Below are 22,847 nucleotides of genomic sequence, written 5' to 3' on the forward strand. Positions count from 1 at the left end.
CGCCCACAGCTTAGAAGACAGATGAGAAGATCATCATCACAGATTTGCTGTGAACAGCTCTGCTCAGCTCTGTCCCTGCCAGACTTGGGGCCACACACACCCTTCTAAGATGGCTAGAGAAGATTCACAAAGAGCACCGCTTCATGCTCCAGCTTTGGCAACAGCAGAGGATGATTTTGTCTCTGGGTAGCTTAAAATCTTCCTGGAGTGCTGAGAACTGCCCTCAGTAGCAAAGTTATCACCATCGTCATTGCACCTAATGTTTACTGAGCATTTACTGTGTGCCAGGCACAAATTGCTTTGCATCTTGTCTTATCTTCATAGTAATCCCATGAGTGAGTACTTAGAATTACACAAATTTCATGGAAAAAGAAACTGAGGCCAAAATTTGCCTGTGGTTACAAAAATGGTGAGTGCCAGCGTTGGGACTCGAGTTCAGACAACTTCACTCTTCTATAATCTTCATTTCTTGTAACCATTAGAGTAGCTTAATTAGCGGCAGACAACCCATGGATTAGGCATTTTAAAATGCCACCCCACTTACAAATCTTTTCCTATTTATTCATTAATCCTTTGTTTACCCCTTGAAGAGTACTAGGAACTGCCTAAAGCACTGGGAATCCAGCAGTGAACAAGACAAACTCTCTACCTGTGTGGAGCTTACATTCTGTATTCCACACACATAGCTTCATTTATTCCTCAAAATAACCATCTAAGTCTGGGGCCATTAGTGTCACCCACTTTTTAGGTAGAGAGCCAGAGCTCAGAGAGTTGGAGTAACTCAGCCAAGGCCACACAGCTGGTAAATGGGAGAACTGGGGCTTGTCCTTTGACCTTCAGACTATCGATCCTACATCCGGTGATGCCCCTGTTATTCAAGTATTATGATTTTGAGGCGGCTTTCATAGTTGGGCAGGATGTTTGTTAGTACTGCAGGGAAGGAAAATGAGACCAAGCTAACCCTTTGCCTTCTAGTTTCCTAATTTCCTCCTCTTTCCCCAATTTCTTGGTTCTTACTTCTGTTATGCTTCAGGTACTCACTGTTTACTGGTGGTCCATAGTCTCCACTTCTGTGCCCCCCCTCCCCACCCCATAAGCTTGTTCTCCCCAATCTTCCACTGTTTTATATATCCCCTACTCTGTTCTTCACTCTTCCCATATCCACACCTCAGGGTTAATCTTAGATCCTGCTCTTCACTTTAGAGGGCTGGCCTGACACATGTTGTGGAAAGTGACCAAAAAGAAGACCCTTCTATCATTATACCAGGAAAGACTTGTCCCTAGGAGGTCACAGATGTTATTATCTCAGAATTTCTTGAGTGAATTTTCCCATAAAAACAGTCTCCCATGTGGTAGTTACATTCTGTAGTAATTATTGCAGGTATATATGGGCAAAATACATTGCTGGGGCGGCTAGCAAAGTTTAACAGTGGGTAATATGCTTTGAATTCCAGTCATCAAGACAGCAAGTGACTTCTGGCAAAGCCTTCCTCAGTAATGCATTACTGTCTTCACTATTACTCACAATAAAGAGTGGAAAGTGGTAAAAAAATAAAAAATAAAAAATAAATAAATTTGAGAATAAATAAATACATCATCCCTTAGTATTGATAAGAGAGGGACAAATGTAATAAACACAATGTAGAAAAAGAAATAATTTTTTAAAAAAATAAATAATTTAAACATAGGTGGCAATAGTAGAAGTTACAGGAAATGAAAGATAAATATTTCTGACTTGAGAGATTTTCAGGTCTACAGAGAAACTCTGAATGCAAATGACATTCAAGAACCTCCTCAATTTGACCCTAATTTTTTCATTAGCTATAAGCCCCATGGGAGTAAAGAACACATCGGACTTCGCTCAACATTATATCTGCAGCATTTAGCACAGGGCCTGAGACCTGATAGGCATTTAATAAATGATTACTGAATGAAGGAATGTCACTCTAGATTTATCTCCAGCCACCCTCACCTTCTACTCCACAACCAGCAGAGTGCCCTCCACTGACCAGCATTCTGTAAGCCTGGGTTTTCACACTGTGCTTTTTCCTCAGCCAGTGGCTTGTCTCTATTACCTCTTCCTCTGTTCCAGACCATTGAAATGAGATTCTTTAAGGTCAAGGTCAAAAACTGCTTTTCTTATGATTCCCTGTGTCTGGGATTCCAGCATTAATACAGAAAGGGCAGTCCTTGCCCACAACATCCCAGGGTGGGACAGTAGGTGGGCCACCCTTCCCCTTGCTGGCAGGGCTCTGGGCTGTTTGGCAGGAATTGGGAGTGGGCTTCTTGCCCATCTCAGATCCAAATACTGAGTGTGTACCACCACCGAGATCGTGTCCCTTGAGGGGACACCCATTCATTTGTGCAAAGGGGAGACCACCTTCCCCACTGCACTGGCCCCTACTTTATTATTTTGCCTTGAGGATTCTGAATATTATATAGCCAGTCTGAGGAGACTAAGGAGACCTGTGAGGATAACCATTGTCTTCCTTTAGGCACACACTGCAAATGCTGCCCCCCTCCCCCCACCATAGTTGTTGAAGAATTCTCCAAGAGCAAAGGGCCTACACTCAGCCTCTGATTTTGCACACAGGCTTGTTAAGTGACTTTAGCAAGGGAAAATATCATTTTATTTCACACAAAAATCTAAGTAATCCCAAATCTAAATTTACCTGGACAGATCAGAAAATGGAGCAAATAACACTGATTCCTTTTTTCTTTTTTCCTGAAGTTATTCATCTTTTTTAAGAGGAGAATTTTATAGATTTACTGTGCTACTCATAGATGCTTTTCTGCCAGATTAATAGAAAACTTTTAGAAGCTGGACTTGTAACTCATTCTGGGATACGGTCTTCTGCAAAGGATTGGTTACTGTTCAAATATAATCATTACACTATTCATTCATAACTATCATCTCCCAACTATTTACTATGTGCAAAGTGTAAGAGTGGGTACTGTTAAAAGCTGATCCCTCAAATTAGGCCTTAAGTTGGCTCTGCCCAAGACCACTGTAGGCAGTTGCCCACCTAAAAGAGGAAATGGGAACTAAATGCAGCCTTTGCTCTGTTTGCCAAACCACACACCCTGGCATGGGGTTGGCTGTGTCCACCCAAGGGAAATTGCACCTTTTTCCTATTTCTCACAAACTACCTTCTTGACCTTGCCCCTCTTTCTGCACATACCTCTTAAGCTGCATTTGTCCCATTTGTGATTTCTTTTCTCTCCAGAGTCATCACTGTTGAGTGGAACATCGTTTCAGTTGCATGAAGATGCCAGACTAGAGGAAAGAGGACACACCATGTGATTTCCCAGGGGCCAGCATTTCCCAAGGGATGAGTCTGACCGAGGGGACACAAAAACAAACAGTCTAAAACCAACAGATATCCTGTCCAAATTATCTTTTTATAGCACAGCAGAGCTGTATTCAGTACAAAACAAGTAGAGTGAGAACTGAATGTGAATTACAAAGCAGAATTTTAGTCATGATATAGGACTTAAACATGGGTTAAACTCATGATACATGAGTTAAAGAACTGGAACCCCTTTTTATATTTCATTGCCAACAGTTTTACCAAATAGGTGGTTTATTTGGAAAGGCAGCACCTCTGTGAAATTAACTTTTGACTTATAAAAGTTCATATTGTTCCTACCCTCCTTAGTCCGCTAACAGTGATTACTTTTTTTTTTTTTTTTGCTACAAACCATGCATGTGGATTTTTGAGAAACATGCCATTAATCATGATTAGAGTGTATAGGCTCAAAAATCTCTAAGACGTGCAAAAAACAAAACAAAACAAAACAAAACCTAAAAAAAATTCCCCAAAAAAGCTGTGAAATTATTTATTAATCTGTAAAAACTGGTGTTGGTTTTCTATAAAACCAGCAATCAGAAAATGTCAAAATTTATATTTTTATCCTTATGAGAATCTTTATAGGTTTACCTAAAAGGAAAGAATAGAGTCAGTTCCTACTATTTCAGATAGATATTGCCTTTGACAAGTATGCAAATGATACTGGAATTGTACACTTGAGCTTTTTAATTGTGACAACTCTGAGACATAACTTGGTAAAGCAGATTGTGCTGCTCCCATTACCTCTCCAATCTGTTCTCAGACAGAATCATACTCATGTTTCCAAGGCAGAGAGAGCACCAAGAGGTGAGGTTCTTTCTGTCAGCTCCTGCTATCGACTGGATTGTGTTCCGCCCCCACCCCCAAATTTATACGTTGAAGCCCTAATCCTCAGTGCGACTGTATCCAGAGATGGGCCTTTAAGGTTAGATGAGGTCATAAGAGTGGAGCCCTAATCCATTAGAACTGGTTATGTAACAAGAGGAAGAGACATCAGAGCTCTTTTCTCTGTGATGAAAGGACATTTTGATAAGTCAGTCACCTGCCAGCCGGGCCAAGAGCGCTCACCAGAATTCAGCCATGCTGACAACCTGATCTTGGACTTGAGGCCTCTGAAACTGTGAGGAATAAATTTCTGTTGCTTAAGTCACCTTAGTCTATGGTATTTTATGATGGCAGCTCAAGCTGACTAATCTAGCCCCTTAAATAACCTAACCAAAAATTATAATTATTAATTTTTCAGCAAATAAAGGAGAAAAAATGTTTTATTAGATTTTTTTATAAGAAAAAAATTTGAACAAAAGCATCTTTGAAAAAACTGGTTCTCTTTATTTGTTGTAACACACATCCTGAGAAAATTTGGTGTTCTTGCTATGCAAACATGGCTTCAAAAGAAATACCATTGCTTCTGCCAATCAGATTGTTGCTCCAAAGGGAATTTTACAACTCAACACCAAAATAATAAACAATCCGATTAAAACATGGGCAGAGGACGTGAACAGACGTGTTGCCAAAGAAGACATACAGATGTCCAATAGACACATGAAAAGATGTTCACCATTACTAATCATTAGGGAAATGCAAATCCAAACCACAGTGAGATTTCACCTTACACCTGCCAGAATGGCTAAAATAAAAAAGACAAGAAATAAATGTTGGTGAGGATGTGGGGAAAAAAAGGAAATTTCGTGCTCTGTTGGTAGGCCACTGTGGAAAACAGTATGGAGGTTCCTCAAAAAAATAAAACTAGAATTACCATATGATTCATTAATTCCACTACTGAGTATTTACCCAAAGAAAAATTTGAAAAGATAAATGCACCCTTTTATATTTTTTTTAGATTTTATTAGAGAGAACATGTGCATATGAGCAGAGAGGGGAGCAAAGGGGGAGAGGGAGGAACAAGCAGACTGCCACTGAGTGCAGAGATGGGTGCAGGGCTCAATCCCAGGACCCTGAGATCACGATCTGAGTGGAAACCAAGAGCCCATGCTTAATGGACTGAGCCACCCAGGTGCCCTGCACACTTTTATTTACTGCAACATTATTTACAATAGTCAAGGTATGGAAGCAACCCAAGTGATAAGATGTATACATGCATGCTGGTGCACAGAGAGGAATATTACATAGCCATAAAGAGGATGAGCTTTTTGCCATATGTGACAACACAGATGGACCTAGAGGGTCTTCTACTAAGTGAAAATAAGTCAGACTAAGAAAACCAAATACCACGTGATTCCATTCCTGTGTGGAATCTTAAATGACTGAACAAGGCAAAATCAGACGTATCAATACAAGTAACAAACTGATAGTAGCCAGAGGGGAGAAGCGTGGGGAGATGGGCAGAATGGGTAAAGGAGTGGGAGATACAGGCCTCCAGTTATGGAATAAATAAGTCATGGGAATAAAAGGCACAACACAGGGAATATGGGCAATGATATTGTAATAGCAATGTAATGGGACAGATGGTAGCTACACTCGTCGTGAGCCTAGCGTAACATATAGAGAAGTTGGATCACTATGTTGTGCACCTGAAACTGATGTAACATTGTTTGTCAACTATACTCATACAAAAAAACGTTTTTTAATTCCTCTTACTCAAAAATCCTGGAGCCACCACTGTTCCAACACAAATGCTGCTGATGCTCTAACACTTTTCATATTCCCTGCTCTATCTTCCCTCTTCTGCACTACCTGTTAATTTTTAAATGTCTATATCATTTATCATGCTCCACCTTATAATTTCCATGATGTGTGTATGGCTGTCCCCCCACTAGAAGACACAGATCCTAAGAGCAGGATTCATGTTGTCTTTTTGGATTTCCCCAGTGTTTATGATGATGTTTTACCATAGTGAGTATATATTTGGTGAATGTATGAAAGAATGATAAACTACTGAATGGATGAATGGATGGATGCACGAAAAAGTGAATTATTAATGATAAATGAATAAATTAATTCATACCATTTTGCCTCAATTTTCCATAGCATCCAGAATAATTATCTTTGCACCATGATGCCTCCCCTTGATGCAACACTTATGAATGAGAATTAATAAAAAGAGAAAATGGACTAACCCTCAGTTGCAATGTCTATTAGGCATCATACCCTTATTGACTTCTTTAATCCTTACTGCCTTGAGCATGAAGTTTCAGCACTCCTGTTTTTCTAACAAGAAAATGGAGGCTCTGTGAGTTGAAGCATCCACACCTACACAGCTGCTAAAAGGAAAAACTACTGTTTAAGGGCAACAGTAAAATCCAGGCTCAATCCCATATATTGTCTTTCTTTCTCAGTGATCTTCCCTTGACATTTTGCTTTGGCTTTCTGGTCAAAAGGGGGGTAATTAAAGATATTTTCTGAGGTCAGTAGACGTGGCCACTTGACCATGTCCAATTTGGAGAATGGCGTGGGACATTCACTATCTCCTAGTGTTTTTCATTCCCCCACCAGTGTGAGACAATCAATCTCAGCGTTTTCTCTAAATGAATTATCCTTAAATGTCTTAGCTATAGTACTGTCCCAAATCTTTGATATCAGAGAGGTTCTGATATCTCAGAGGGCTCCAGGGGTGCAAAGCAAAGGAGTCCTTTTCCTCCCAATCTGATCTTATCCCTATTGCCATGCCCCAAAGTATAAAATTTAGGGGGAGAACATAAGTTGAGATTCAGAAAAATTTCAGTTACATTCCAGTTCTGTCATTTATTAGCTCTGTATATTTAAGTAATCTGTCTCAGTTTCCACATTAAATAATGTTCTTAAACACAGACATATCTGAACATATGGCAAAAACTGGGAAGACAGATCCACTAAGGATTAATTTGCATTAGGGATGGCAAGGCCCCTTGGTCAATGTTGCAGAGACTGCCCAAAAGCTCACCAATCACAATTCTTCCTTCAGGACACTTAAAAAAAAAAAAAAAAGAAAGAAAGAAAGAAAAAGAAAAAAAGAAAAAAAAAAAAGAAAAAACAAAACATTTTCCAGCATCCTTTGCAGTTAGACTGGTGCCGTGTCATGGAAGTCGCGTTCACCATTTCCAGTCATGGACATAGAATGTAGCATGTGATCTTCCTCACTCTTTGCTGGTCAGCCACTTAAACACATTATACAGCCATAGATTCTGAAAAGGTCCTAGAAGGTGATCCCACCACAAGATAAAAGAATTGGGATTCCACAATCATGGGGTGGGAAGTTGCCTGCCACACAGACCGTGATATTAACCAGAAGAAAAACTGTTATTGAATAAAGACCCTAAGGTTCTGGGGTTGTTTGTTACAGCACCTGGCACTAATAGAGTTTCTCAGAAGTCAGAGAATCCAAGTCTAGGCAAGATAATGGGTCATCAAAGAAGAAAAGGAATGATTGGTGTTATTCCATGGCTGATGAGCATGCTCAGAGTATTCATTGGATTGGATTGCCTCCCTCCCTTCCCCTTCCCCATCCTCACTCTCCCACATCCCGTTGGTACTAAGACCACAACTATCAGGAGGAGGCGATCATGGAGACCATTCTCATTAGAGTCTCCACAGGACACTGACAATGCAAAGCAGTATTGCTTTGTGGTCTGCATAACAGAAGGGAAGGTGGGGACTCTTTCCCCTGCTTTGACAAGAAAATGGTTGGAGAGCAGAGTGGAGGAGCAGTAACATGTCAGAAGCAGAGAAAGTCACACTAGTTACCAACCAGGCCATGAGCAACCCAGGCAAAAGTGAGAGGAGAGCACAGCAAATTGAAACCTTGAGAGGCTCAGTCCCCCCAGACACCCCCATAATTAGGCAGAGGAGAATTAAGCGAAAAGAGCTCGGGTTTTTTAAACCCCTTTTCTTCCTCATTTCCCTTTTATGTTGAACTTCCCTCATTAAAAGCATCCCAACTTTCTGACTAATGCCTTCGAGTAGCACAATGATTTTACACTTCCCTGTAAAGGAGAATATTGGAATCACACATTGAGTGAGGGACACGCTGAGAGTTGCTGTCCATCCTCCAGTGAACTGCGTGATAATCCTGTTAACCTTCCTATCAGGAGGTCATTAAACAATTTTGAAAGCTGTTTCCTCTCACATCAGAACTGCATGGAGAATCAGATCTAGAATTTTTAATATAAGCTGTTCGGCCGCACAGACTTAAATAACAGCCTCTCACATGTTTTAGATGGTCTTTTATTATTCTTCCCCTAACTACTAAGTGCCTTTGTAGGCTTTCTGTCACTTTGGGTATTGTCCTATGTTTGGTTTTTTTTTTTGTTTTTTGTTTTTTTTCCCTTTTCTTGATTTTAACATCTAACACATTTACTTCCAGTAGTACAGCTCCCCTCTTCTCTACTTCCTCTTGATGCTTTGTTTATCATTTATGCTAACCTATGCTTGATTCATTTCAACATATCACCTTTCTGTGCACCAGTCTTTTTCAATTTGTTGTGCTTGGTGTTTTGTTATTATTTCTGCATAGCTATTTTCATGAAACTGCCCATTTCTGTTAAATTTAATTTCTGTATTTCACTCACAATCTTTCTTTTTATCACCAAAGACATTTTACCATCCAGTTTTCTTCTTTCCTTCCTTCCTTTTCTCCCTCCCTTTTTTTTTTTTTCTGAAGTATGCTAACAGTCACATGATGTCAGAACTTGTGCCTGAATACATTTTCAGGAAAAAACAAGTTTTCCATTTTTATCTTCTTGATCATATAGTCCCTTCATTCAGCTCAGAACTTGATTTCCTTTTGGACTCCTAGAACCACTATTTTTTTTTTTTTTTTTTTTACCTCCAGAACAGAAAGAACTTACATTTTTAACCACATTTAAGAAATTGGGCAAAACTGAAATGTGCTTCTGGTGGCTTAAATAACACAAAATGGATTCCTAGTCTCTGGGGAAGCCTCCATAATAAGACCCTAGCATTGAATTAGCAATTCAAACATCAAAAAAGTCAGTTTTCAGGAGTGTCAGTTTGGGGACTTGACATTTTTAAGAAATGTCTTTGCAAAACAGGGGCCTAGTTATCATTGGATGAAGGACACTGATTTAATCTCCAGGGGTGACTGAACCCAGTGTCTGGGGTTCTTCCAAACATTTAAAGTCATTTCCAAATGTTTTTGATGCAGCGCAACCCAAAAAGGATTTTGGCAAGTATGTTTTCCCTTCATTTTAAAACCCATGCGTATTTCAAGGGAAATGCAATCCATATGTCTTTGATTCATTTACACTTAAATCATCTAAATGCCATTGTGTAAGAGCTATTTGATGTACAAGAAGCCTGTGAGCCTGTTTTATAAGCCTTTTTAAGCCTTATTTCTTTGAATCAGAAAGTCATGTTTTGCCGGCCCTAAACAGATCTTGAACTGGGAAAGGCTCAAGTTCACTTCTAAACTGAAAACCCGCAAAGTTTTGCGTGGCTTCTGTACTTAGCAATATGTTTCCCCTTGCCTAAAGCTCACAAACACCCAGCATTTCTCTTCTCTGTCTCACATGTAGTGAGAACAGGGTAAATCAATTTTTGAATCACATTTTACTTGTAAAATTCACATTTTGAACCTCAGTTATCTCCCAGGCACTGCCAGAAGTTAAAATAGCAACACTTGAAAATTAGGCTTTTGCTCTAAAAGGGCAAAACAGTCTATAAAGTACATAAATTACTGCTTCTGTACATTTATTTGTTTGACAGGTTTAAGATATAAGTGTGGCTTACATATGGATTTTCAGGATGCCAGATTGGATGCTCCACGAGCTACAGTCACAAATGTAACCTCTTTTTTTAAGACTTATGTTTGGGAGAATAGAATTGGAACAATCTTGCTGTTCTGCACAAATCTAATTGCTGTGTCAAAACAGCAATGGAATATGATGAACATTTGCATTTTTCTCATTTACTGGCCTTTTCTATGGCTCTAATCATACTTGCATTAGTGGTCAAGAAGAAAGTATATTAGGCTCTTTGCTCTCCTGCTCCTTGACACTTTAAAAATCTCTGATGAATTTCAAACTAACACTCTTGGGGGTAAAATGTGAACGTCTGATCAAGGGTTTGGAGATACCCAAATGATTAACACTGATTGTAATGGACATAGAAATGTATCTTGAGAATGGGTAAATCTTTCTCAAGCAAAAGCATTAATTATCTTCAAATGTGTGATTTCTTTGTTTTTATTTAGACACATCTTAGAGGTTGCATTTTACTGAGAAGGAAGAAATAATGATGGTGTGATGGTCTGAAGAGGAGCAATATTTTAAATTTGTATTCCAAGTTTAGGGCGATGGAGATAAAGTTAAAAAGAAAGAAAGAAAGGAATCCAGGTGAACCTAATTATTCCTTATGCACTCTCTCTAGTTCACATCTATGAAAGACTATCATGTTTGTGTAATCAAAAGGATTATGAAATTCAAGTTTGGAAAGAAGGATTTGGGTGCTAAATCTAGCAAACAGTTAATTATGCTGAGATAATTAGATAGCAGAAAATGTTGGACTTAGTTCTTTTTCAAAGTTAGTTTTCATTAACTACCAAGTCTTCATGATCCTCTGCAGGCAGAAATTATTAGTATTCTATTCTTAGGAAGAATGGTGCACTGACAAAGAATTAAACTTTCAAAAAGTGTGACAGAAGCCTTTACATTGACCTATCTACATATTTTCCTCAAAAATTAGATATTTTTCCCATTAAAAAATTTGACATTACAAAGTTTTAAAATCTAAATTAAATTCAGGAAATACATTAATTTAAGAAAGTTCAGCAGACAATCATAACACAACCATTTTTTCCAGCATCAATTTAAAATACAAAGCAAAGAACTTATGTTTTTATGATTTAGCTGCTACTTCACAAAATTGAACCAAAGGGTATTGATTAGGATTATGCCATAGGTTAATAACTGTGATTTTGGTTAAAACAACTATTGTTATATTGTAGAATTTCAAGATGTATGAGATTTAACTTGCCTTCAGATGGACATTAAAAAAACTTAAAGAAAAAAAGCTCAAGCGGTACTTCTTGCCCTTGACTTCCCTTTATCCATACTCATCCTTTCTTGCTCTAGCTAAATTCAGCACCACCTGGTAAACACAAAAGCTGTGTCAGTCCTCATCTGTCATCTCAGAATGACTTGGTGACTATCTTGAGAACCCACATGATTCAAGGCATTATTTACCTTACCTACTAGGTCAGATTGACCAGCTCTCTATCAATGCAAGTTCCAAGTCCAAAGGAAACACAGCCAGCAGAGATTGGAACATAATTGAAACCCTTGCAGTTATAAGAGAACACTAATCAGGCTGTAAATTTCATGAGTATAAATCCCAGCCCTGAGAATTCTTACTTTTTAAAAATGGATTGGGAAGTAGCTTTATAATGTCCCCTTGGTACACCCACCACAAACATGCATTCACACATTTACATAAACACAATACACATACACATATATATATACACATATGCAAACACGTACACACACTTCAACCCATATTTTTTGGTAAGCATGATCTTCTAGATTTTGTTTCTAAATGAAAATTTGAGTTCCAAATACACCCAACTCTGTATCTGGAGAGTTTGGGGGGAAATTCAAAGAGAACCATAAGAATTTTAGAAACATTTTGTACAAAGGATCATATTGGTTCGTATTTTACCTAAATCCATTTACTCACCCCTTACTTAAGCAGTTAGTAAGATTGAATTGTATAAAATGGGGCAGATAATATTGAGCAGTTTTGTGAGATTCAAACAATAATCACTATAAAAATCTTAAAGTCAAATTTTTAATGTTCATTCTTTCAAATATTTGGTTATTAAAAAGCTAAAAACTTTTAGTTATTAATAATTACCTTTATCCCAAAACACTTTGATCTTCAAAAAGGGTGTTCAGTACAAAACAGAAATAATGCTCTCCCCCAAGATGTTTACATCCCAATCCCTGGAACCTATGAATATGTTAATTTACAAGGCACAAGGAGTTTTGCAGATGTTATTAAGGATAATAGGTGAGCCCAATCTAAACAGATGTGCTCTTATATCAGGAAGGCAAAGGGTCAAAGTCAGAAGGATGCGTGAGAAGGGAAAGGATGGGAAGCATAGGCTGGAGTGATACAGTTTGAAAGGGCCATGAACCAGAAGTGCAGAGGGCTTTAAGAAGCTAGAAAAGGCAAGGAAGTCAATTTGCCCCTGAAGCATCCACAAGAAACATGGCTCTGCCAACACCTTAGTATGAGGCTATAAGACACATTTGGGATTTCTGACTTCTAGAACTATAAGAGAACAGATCAATTTTTTAAGCCACTAAATTTGTGGTAATGTGTTACAGCAGCAATAGAAACCCACTACGAATACTAAGTTCTCTTTTTAATGTACTTTTACAATCACTATTAGTATTTGATATCCGTGTATTAATTTAAAACTTCCCTATGTGCCTTCCTTTAAATAAATACACAAGCTTCATTTTGCAAAAGGATACTTCATAGGATTCTCAAAACTATGCAGTTTCCCCAATGCACATAAAAATCTATATAAATTGATAGTACATAAAATATGATATATTGCAATATACAAATCTTCATGACCATTTTTTAGGAACATATCAATTTGCTTGAAGCATATAGTATTAATCAAATCTTTTCCCCCGTAATTATTTTTTTCTCTAAACATCCCTACTTATCAGCTAGCATTGTATTCTCCTTGTTTAAACTGATTTTGTGATAATATTTTATAACATGTACTACCAGAAAGAAGACCCTGTAGGTTCCTAACCATCTTTTGCCACTAAAGGTCTACCATCAGAATAACCGTGCCCTGAAGTTTAAAAGCTTAGGGTTGATCACATCTGTGTTATCTATCCCTGCAATTGATTGCCATCACTAAGGCTCTTTGCTTGGTCCTCTTTGCTGTGGAGAGTTCAAGCACCATAGCTTAATAATTAAGAGCCAGGACCAGAGAGGTCATAACAACACAAACTTGGGTGGTGCTTGGGCAGATTTGTGTAAGGAAGAAGTTTCCCATCAAGAGACCTAGAGTCAGTGACACAAGTCCACCATCAACAAGGGGACTAAGGCAAGGGACCTCCTGGGAAAGGAGAAACCAAAAGGGAGTCTGCATGTCAAGGTGATGCCACTCAGTGGCAAAGTGAAGAGTTTCTAGGTCAGAGAGCTCCAAAGGGTGGCTACAGTTTTATGTCCTTATTAACTGCAGTCTGTCTTATCTATGGCTAGCAGACTCCGGGTAGTTTCAAAAGTTGTGTAAAGTAGACAGACTCTAAATAAAAATATGCCTATTTCAGTTATATTTAAAGCAATTAGATGTGTATGAATTTGATTTTGGGGCTAGCAGACCTCGGGCCAATGCTCCTAACCTACTAGGAAGAAACAACATGGGAGCCACCGGGGCTATCTTGGGCCATTTATATGACTTCTGCTCTGTTCCGTCTTCCACCTTCCCAATTTCTTTTCTTTCTGAATCCCAAGATATAAATACTACACCTTCGATCTCTTTACAGAATACGAAATGTTCCCTCTCAATTCAATCCAGAGGCGATACTTTTCTTACGGCACTCTTAAATAATGATCTTTCATTCTCTTACACCTCAGTATCATGCAACTGGAAGAGTGATGAACTGCCCCATCCCCCTCCTCATTTTGACCCTTCAAGAAAGTCAGGTTACTCCTAAGACCTTTTTAAGCTTACACTCTAGTTCAAAAGATAAAAATCTTCCTGCACTGAAGATCAATTTACTTCTTCACATACCCTCTGTGTATATGTGATCTGTTGGCCTCCAGGATAGAACTACTGTATTCATGGGGGCTGTCACCTGATCACAGCTTCTTTCTGCCTGAGTACTTGTTATTACCCTGAACATTTCATTGTCCATCTGAAAGAATTCTCCAATACCCTTTGACATTCATCAAAAAACTCTCCAATTCCACAAGACTTGACCTCCACTGCTCCCCCCTAGCTTTTTTCATGTCTCTTCCTGGGCCTTCTTAGGAACTAAAACTTCTCCCAACGTTAGAAATCAGAAATTCTGCTCTCCTGCTCTTTAAGCAACACCTTGCCTTTCTGCCTCCCTGTGGAACCACCTCCAGTGTGTAGAGTCCTTAAAACCCCTCATAATCCCATGGTATTCCTTAATTGCCTCATTTCCCTCCCCAGTCCTCTTCAATGACATCCTTCTATCATATTTCTCCACCGTGGATCAGTCATACAAATTGTCCACTCTGGTACTCTGAGGCTGAGTTTGGGTAAAACAATTCAAAACAAAAAACAACAAAAATACAACTCTGTAGACCGGGGCCACTGAAGGTTTACATCCTTCAACTTCAGCTTACCTCTCTCCATCGCTCATAAAGGTTTTACTTGTCTTTTCTTTGCCCCCACTCCCATTTCCCTCAGTAGTAATACAAAACATGTGTCACTTCACTTAAACCCCTAACCAGCTCCTTTTTATTCTTCACAGTAAATGTCCATCATTTCTTCAGAGAGAGAAAACTGGGGTTCCCAATATAACTAACTCAACTTCAAAGCCTACTTCCCCTCTGGTCTTGGCTCTCTTCATTTGTGGTCTTCAGCAATTCAGTCATCCTGATCAGAAAACTAAATAACATGCTTAGTTTCTTCTCCCTTGACTACTAGTAGGCTATCCCCATATATTTTCTTTTCTTTCTCCTGAATGTCTTTCCTCTATTTTTTTTTCACCTAAACTTCTAGTTTCCTCTTCTGTATATTTTTCCACGTTATTTCCAAAGTAATCCTATGTTACTTCAAAATCTAATCATCTCCTTCTTAAGCTTTGGAAATGTCTTCTAATAGTTCTCCTGCATTTAATATCATTTGCCCTAAGTTGATTCTCTGTACTTAAGCAAAAGTGGCATTTCTAAAAAGTAAATCTGATCCTGCCACTTTACTTCTTCAAATCTGTTAGAGGTTTCCCAAGTCCTTCAGAATTGGGTTCCTGCTTACTTGCCAATTTCTTCTTACATAACAATTTTTTTTTTATAATTTAAGCTCCAGTAATACTAATATAGTCATAAGATTCCCGTGTTCAAGAAATCATTTGGCCCCTTTGGATGTGCATAATTTCTTTGATCGTTGCTTTTCTTTTTTTTCTGCTATTCATTCTTCAGGCATTTTTCAGTCATCTCTGTAAAATCTTCTCTGGGCTTTTCCTTCAAAAATAATTAACCACTCCACCCACAGTACTATTAAAGTACTAGATTAAACTTGAGAAATCAAGGAAGCCTTTCAACAGGATAAAACATCTAAGCTGAGATTTAAAATAGGGTTGAGCATTGGCCAGGTATATAGTTGGGAAAATAGTGATTTCCAGGTACGTTATTAGAGGGAGGTTGTGTCATTCCTCCTTCTGGACTGTAAGATTCTACCAACCTAGGGTCTGTAACTAACCCAAGATTGTACCTTATTATATAGTACATGATACAAAACAAGTATCCAATAAATTTTTGGTAACAGAAGGACAAAAAAGCAGGATTTTGCTACTTTAACTTTCTCTTGTCAGTTTTCTTTTATGGACATTCTTTAAAATATTTCACTTAAAAAATATTTCTAGATTGTCTATCTCACTGCTGTCAAAGGGCAATGGTCAAACATACCATTTATCAAAAAAGAGAAGTAAAAAAAGTTATAATAGCAGTGCCAGCAATTTCAGAGTGAGAAGAGTGAGAATAAGGCAGATTCATAATTAATTTACTCTATATTTATACCATAGTAGCTAGGATCTGCTAACTATATGTATATATACATAAGATATATAAATATACATATATCATACATATATACATATACATATACATATGTATACATATAAATATACATATATAATACATATATATATATCTCTAACCTTACACATAATACAAGGAAAAAAAAAAATCTCCTCCAAAAATAGGTAATAAAAGAAGCCAGCCAAAAAAAATGCATCTCCAAGTGATTAGAATACACTCTGATCGGAATTGTGTGTTAACTGAAAAAAAATCTTGTGTTCGAAAGTGAATAAAACAGGCATCCTGACCTCTAGGAGCTAAATATACAACAATAGAGAACAATGATTATCTCAAAATAAAGAGCTATGAAAATTAGAGCAGAGGGGAAGTTTTATCTATCTTCAAAAATTGAGAAAAAAATCATTGAAGAGATGATAGGTGCACTGAAGATTAAGGATAAGCAGGATCTGAATAGGGAAGAAAACACAAAATATTGTAAATTCCATGATCAATAATCCACATAAGGGAAATGATGAGAAAGGCTGTTGAGAACTATTGCAGTCATTAGTCCTATTCACCAATATCTGGTTTTATTCTCTTTGTGCCACATGGTAGGTTTGCATTTCCTACTTTCTCCTATGGTTAGTTGGATCCACATAACTAAATTTGACCAGGGATTGTGAGCTGAAGTGACATTTGTCACTTCTGTACCATAAAATTTAATTGCCGTGTGAGACCCTATAAAGTTCTTTCCACTCTTTCACAGCAATATTTAAAATGGTGGCCACTCCCTTAGGCTGGGTCTTTGAGTGATGACCATGAACAGAAAACATATTTGCTGACCTGTAATGACTATGTAACATGTATGAGAAATAAATTATTGTTATTTTAAGCCACTGGGCTTTTAGAGTAGTTTGTTACCATACTTGAAGCTACACCATACAGACAAGTACAGAAACAATGAGATGTTCCATTTGATAACATGTGTGGCATATTAAGTAGAGAAGTGATAAATAAGTTTGGAGGGGTAAACAAGTCAATTTGCAGAGAAGCATGAAATTCCAGCTTAGAGTTTGGGCTTTATTTTATACACAACGTATAGCTGTTAAAAGCTTTCAAACAAGGAAATATTATGAACGGAATTATGCTTTAAGAAAATTAATCAAGCAGAATAGAGGATGCCTAGGAAGCGGAAAGACACTTAGAAGCAGGGAAACAAGTTGTGCTATTGTGAGAAGCCTAGGAGTCATGGGGTTTAAACTACGGTAGTGGCAGTGAGAACCAATTTGGCAGAATGAATGGAACAGTAATTTGCAGGTCCTGGCAACTGATGAAGCCCAAGGGACTTGTAAATCATTCCAAGATTTTGAGCCTGAATGACTGTTAAGATGGTGCCACTGCCATTTAAATATTAAGCAGAAAAAGAGGAACAAATATGAGAGGAAAAAGTGCAAATTTAGGTCAAGCATGACACCCAGCTGGCAATGTCCAGCAGACAATTGGAAACAAACCGAATATAGATTTGAAGAGTCACTTGGGAAGTGAATTCATGACATGAATGATATTGTCCAGGGAGAGAGGAAAAAGAAAAAGAAAACTGAGGACAGACCTTTGTGGAATACTTATATTTAGATAACAAAAGGGGGAAAAAACAAAGATGTCAAGAAAGGTATATTTTCATAAAGTCAAGATGAGGGAATTTCAAGGAAACAGGGGTGATTAACAGCACCAAATGTAGGATGGATTAAAAATGATGAATTTTTAAAAATCTACTAGATTTGATGACTTCTAAGGAAGCAGTTTCAAGTGATAACTACAGTTACTAGATGATAACTACAAGAAGAAGTCAGTATTCAAGACTGAGAAGTGAGTAGTACAAAACAAATTGAAATTGTGGTTTCTTTATACAGCAGAGAAATATTTAGCAGTTAAATGAATGAACTAAATTATTACATAAGAAATCAAGATATATCTCAAAGAATATTGAATGAAAAAGGAAATTACAAAATCATGCATAGGATTACACTATTAAACATACAAATAATAAGGCAAATATTATTTGTGAGTATATATCTGCTACTCATATAACAAATGTAAACACATCAAATTAAGTGCAGTAGTTACCTCTGGGGAGGAAGAGAAGATGAGAAGATTTAGCAGTATCCATACATTGTTTCTTTTAAAAAATAATAGCAGTAAAATAAAAAAGAGATGGAGAAATAAAATGCAGCCTATTCCATAAAGATGTTAAAGGGTGAAAGAAAAGAAATAGGTAGTAGCTTGAGAGAAAAGAAAACACAATGGAAATGTATATATTTGTCTTTTCAAGATGCCAGGAAACTAAAAAATGAATATTTGTAGAATGGAGTAACATATCTCTGTCATTAAAGACAAACACTGGAAATAGGAAGAAGAAAGCAAGATATCAGAATCCAGAAGGGGAATGAAATGATGTGTACAAGTTAGGTTTAGAGTGGAAGAGAGGAAAGCTTTCTAGTATAACCTCATTTGCCCTTATTTTCCTCTAGAAATTTTATGCTCCAGCCAATATGGGCTTCTCACTTCTCCCCTAAGCCTACTTTTCTCATCTTTGCCTTCTCATGTCCACCTTTCAATATTCTACTCTAAAGTCAACTATGCCAACTACTCCATTAATTCTAATTATCTTATCACATTCTGTAATTTTATAGCTTCATATTTTTCTTCTGGTTCATGCCATAGTTCATTATTATTTTTTTTTTCTAATTCTGTATATGTGTTACCTCCCTAAATTTGTCAGAGTTCTGGTGTACAAGCATCAAACATCAAAAAGCACTTACTTAACTTGAATGGAAAATGAATTTATTGAAGGATATCATATGGCTCATAGAATCAACAGGAAATTTGAGAACCCATCTCAAAAAGGGGCCAGGGACCTAAGGCAGGTAGCCAACTCCAATCACAGCCAAAGTTAAAAGATGAAAGCAATCTGGATACGAGTCCGCAAGTGTCACTACTGCCCCTGGATTTTTAACCCCAGTGCATCTTCTTGAGTAATTTCTCAACCACTCCTTAATTTTTACATCACTTCTTCAGTATCCTAGTTCTGGGGCCCAGAGCCTTGATACTCTCAAGCTCCTAGGGAGTGGGAGGAAAGAGCTCTTCAGCTTTAGTAATCAGAGGCAAAACACAGATTCCTACCAGGATATAATGTTGGAGGGGATTTTCCCCCAAATAAAAGGGATGTTCAGAATTTGGGCAGCAAGAAATACAGCAATTATGCACTTAATTTTCACATTAGATTGGGTCATTTTTATTTTTGGATTTCCTAACATATTGTATTTAATACAAATTTATAGAATGAATGAAATCACCAATGAACTGGGCGTATATTTACTTTACATGAAATTCCAAAGGAAAAAATTCCTATTAATAAACATTTTATGATATGCTATCACAGATAACTTCTGACTTTGGAACTATATAAATTTATTCTGTGAGCTTGAGGAAATTATGACCTCCTTAGCTTCAGTTTCTTTCCTGTAGAAGGAAAGATAATAATTCCCACCTCCAAGAGATTTTGTAAAGACTAGAAAATAGCCTAAGTTACCCACTTAATACAGTGTCTGATACATCAAAAGCCCTCAATAAACAGAAGTTCTTCCTTTCACCTTCCCCATTAGGGATGAAGAATAAAAAAATAATGTGATATTGTCCTTCCTGCATGCTAGAGAGGAAGTACAATACTGTTGCAAGGAAAAGGGAGCCAGACTTCCTGGCTTTAAATCATAGCTGTCACACAAATCAGCAAATCAGCTGGATGATCTTTGACCACTTAATTTGTTGTACCTCCATTTAACCAACTATAAAATGGAGATGATGCTGCTGATGGTGGTGATAATGATGATGTTGATGGTGCTTATGATTATCCCTCAGGATAGCTCTTAAAATTTAGTTAATTAGTTAGTACACATAAACCTCTTTTAACAGTGTTGTTGTATATAATAAGGTATTTATATGTATTCTAGACTATGTAAGTATGTTAGCTATTATCATTAATATCAATTTGGGTTTTTTTTTTTTCTTTTTTTATTGTAGAGATTTTTTTCCCCCTGATGGGCTCAGTCCTTCTCATGACAACGCAGATTTGCCACTTGACTGCCTGGAGGATAGATAGTTAAGGATAGGCTTTTTTTTAATAATAAATTGATTTTTTATTGGTGTTCAATTTGCCAACATACAGAGTAACACCCAGTGCTCATCCTGTCAAGTACCCCCCCTCAGTGCCCGTCACCCATTCACCCCTACCCCCTGCCCTCCTCCTCTTCCACCACCCCTAGTTCATTTCCCAGAGTTAGGAGTCTTCATGTTCTGTCTCCCTTTCTGATATTTCCTACCCATTTCATTCATTTGGGGAATATAAATAATAGTGAAAGGGAATAGAAGGGAAGAGAGAAGGATAGGCTCTTTTATCATGGAGTACCTCAAATGACATTTGCCTAAACAAGGGATTACTCCCAAAGCTGTCCATGTTAGCACAGTGATCGAACCAAAGTATCATTTATATTCTCCCGATTTATTATACAGTAAGTTAAACTATTAAGTACTTACTGTATGTGCCAGACACTGTTCATGGCCTTTGTGGTATAACAGTGAACAAAACACAATGTCTTAGCTCTCACAGAGCCTCCATTTCTAATACACTTTTAAATCAACAAATTATATACTAAATTTTGTCTTAAACACTGCAGACCATGCTCCTAGTAAATATATGACTTAGATATAAAATTAAAATCAACATAGTTTTGAAACTGAGTATATTTCCTTAAGCTAAATTACTTTTAAGCTCTTTCCAATTCCAAGATGCAATGATCCTACTAGTCTGCTAACAGAGAGCAGTAACGTGGTTCCCCAATGATGATAAACGATCTAAGATATTTTAGCATTTCCTGGCTGCTTGGTACTCATATTAACGGTTTTACATACATTTTTCCAATCTCATAATAACCCTACAAACTAAGTTCTGTTATGAGCCCCCATTTTATACATGAGGAAACACAGACTGATGTCATCCAGGGAGTAAGTGGCGGAGCCTAAAGATAAACAAGAAGGTGCTCCCAACCACCATGGCATATGAACATCTCAGCAGGATTTAAAGAATGTCCACCAAGCTCCGTGTACTTTCCCACCCATGATACTCCCCACCACCATCTATGAATTTCATGGCTAATCTTGGACTTAAGTTAGGTTTGTAATGTTCGGTGGCTCTTGGTTAGAACAGGCATTTCCTAGGCCACATGATCCTTTTTTTTTTTTTTTTTTTTTGCCACATGATCCTTAACTGCATTTGTGAGAGGCGTGTTTTACTAAGTTCATGTTCTTGATACACACTAGAACTTTCCACCCCTGTTCTCACCCCTGCAGGTACCACCACATCATTGCCACCTCACCACTACACTGACTCTAAAAGATGAGTCCTCAAAAAGATGCTATAGTTATAAGCGATATCCACCTTCCCAAGAGACCATCTGGACCAATTTTATCCTGGCTGACATCTCTGTCTACCTCAGTCATCAATAAAAACTCAGTCCTCCTGGATCATTCATCAGCAGCCAGATTCTTTTCCGTATGTCTCTAAATCTAACCCAGTCCTCCCACACACATACAGCACTCCACACTCTCTAAAGATTTTTATTTATTTATTTATTCATGGTAGACGTAGAGAGAGAAAGAGGCAGAGTCACAGGCAGAGGGAGAAGCAGGCTCCATGCCAGGAGCCCGATGCAGGACCCTACCCCAGGACTCCAGGATCATGCCTTGGGCCAAAGGCAGGTGCTAAACCACCGAGCCACTCAGGGATCCCCCACTCCACACTCTCCAAAGGTGCCTCTGAAAGTCATGGCCTGCTGTCAGCAGAATTTCCTCTATTCCAAACACAAATTTCCCAACGTTCCATTTATTATCTTACTCTAACCCAAAGCTGGCTCTTCCACAAGGCTTTGCCTCACCTGCATCTCTTTCAAGTGTGACTATCTACTTCCCATGTACTATAAAACACAGAGCCTGAAAGCAAAGTAGGCATTCCCTTAGCTCTTGCTGCTTCCAGAAAATTTCTACTCTCTCTCCCTCAAAAACCCAAACTCTGTTTAGCTTAGGCCATCAAACATGTAACCTCTCCTTGTAGTTGACAAAGTTTTGTCCTTTCCTCCTATTTAATTGATTAATTTGTATAAAGGCATGATTGGAATAGATTCAAGAGAGAAATGTAAGCAATTAATCAAAACTAGTGACTATAGATAACTGTTTTTAGGAATTTTGCTGTAAGGGACAATAAAGAAATGAGAGAGTACCCAGAAGAGGCTACGAAGTTAAAAGATTTCCTTTGTTGTTTCCCTGTTTTGTTTTTCATTATGGTAAAAATAATAGCATGTTTGTATGCTGATAAGAATTTTCTGTAGAAAAGGAAGTAGGAGATGGAAGGAAAACTTTCTAGAGCCATATCCTTGAGTAGATACAGAGGAAGAATCTAGACGTAAGTGACAGAACTGGTCTTAACATCTGGCTCATTGTATTTCTCTACTCTTATGATCAATTTTAGTTATTTTAACATCCATATGGACAATCCATTCAAAAGCCTGGTCCACATGTCCAATAGCCGATTTGTCTCACCGTCTCTCAGACACTAACCCTCATGGTCCATCCTATACCTTGTAATAGAATCATAACTATATGACTGCTAATATCTCAAACTCAAGTATCCCCACTCCAAAATTTCTTTGACCTCACTGAAGCCCCAAATCCCTGTTACTTTCCTGTCTATAAAAGCCA

At 37.8% G+C, this 22,847-nt stretch overlaps 1 protein-coding gene and 1 long non-coding RNA gene across 8 annotated transcripts in view; one reads left to right on the forward strand and one right to left on the reverse strand.

The window, feature by feature from the left end:
- Window positions 1–4,277, reverse strand: part of LOC144294050 (uncharacterized) — a 63,653-nt gene extending 59,376 nt beyond the window's left edge. For both annotated transcript variants that reach the window (XR_013361452.1, XR_013361451.1), the window contains exons 1-2: window positions 4,095–4,277; window positions 3,183–3,277 (exon numbers count right to left, since the gene is read on the reverse strand). This is a non-coding gene — a long non-coding RNA (uncharacterized LOC144294050). The remainder of the gene's footprint in view (window positions 1–3,182; window positions 3,278–4,094) is intronic.
- The window catches only part of LOC144293967 (uncharacterized), a 1,010,193-nt gene that overhangs the window by 911,773 nt on the left and 75,573 nt on the right, over window positions 1–22,847 (forward strand). Inside the window, exons 31-32 of one of the 6 annotated variants that reach the window (XM_077865362.1) lie at window positions 3,228–4,470; window positions 10,498–10,639. The exons of 3 other annotated variants lie outside the window; for them this stretch is intronic. The gene's annotated coding sequence lies outside the window, so the exon portion shown is untranslated. Of the gene's footprint in view, window positions 1–1,642; window positions 4,471–10,497; window positions 10,640–22,847 lie in introns of those variants that run through there. 2 more of the 6 variants (XM_077865366.1, XM_077865377.1) reach the window with 2 other exon arrangements.

The sequence above is a fragment of the Canis aureus genome, chromosome 2, assembly GCF_053574225.1.
Source record: "Canis aureus isolate CA01 chromosome 2, VMU_Caureus_v.1.0, whole genome shotgun sequence".
NCBI classification, from domain to species: domain Eukaryota; kingdom Metazoa; phylum Chordata; class Mammalia; order Carnivora; family Canidae; genus Canis; species Canis aureus.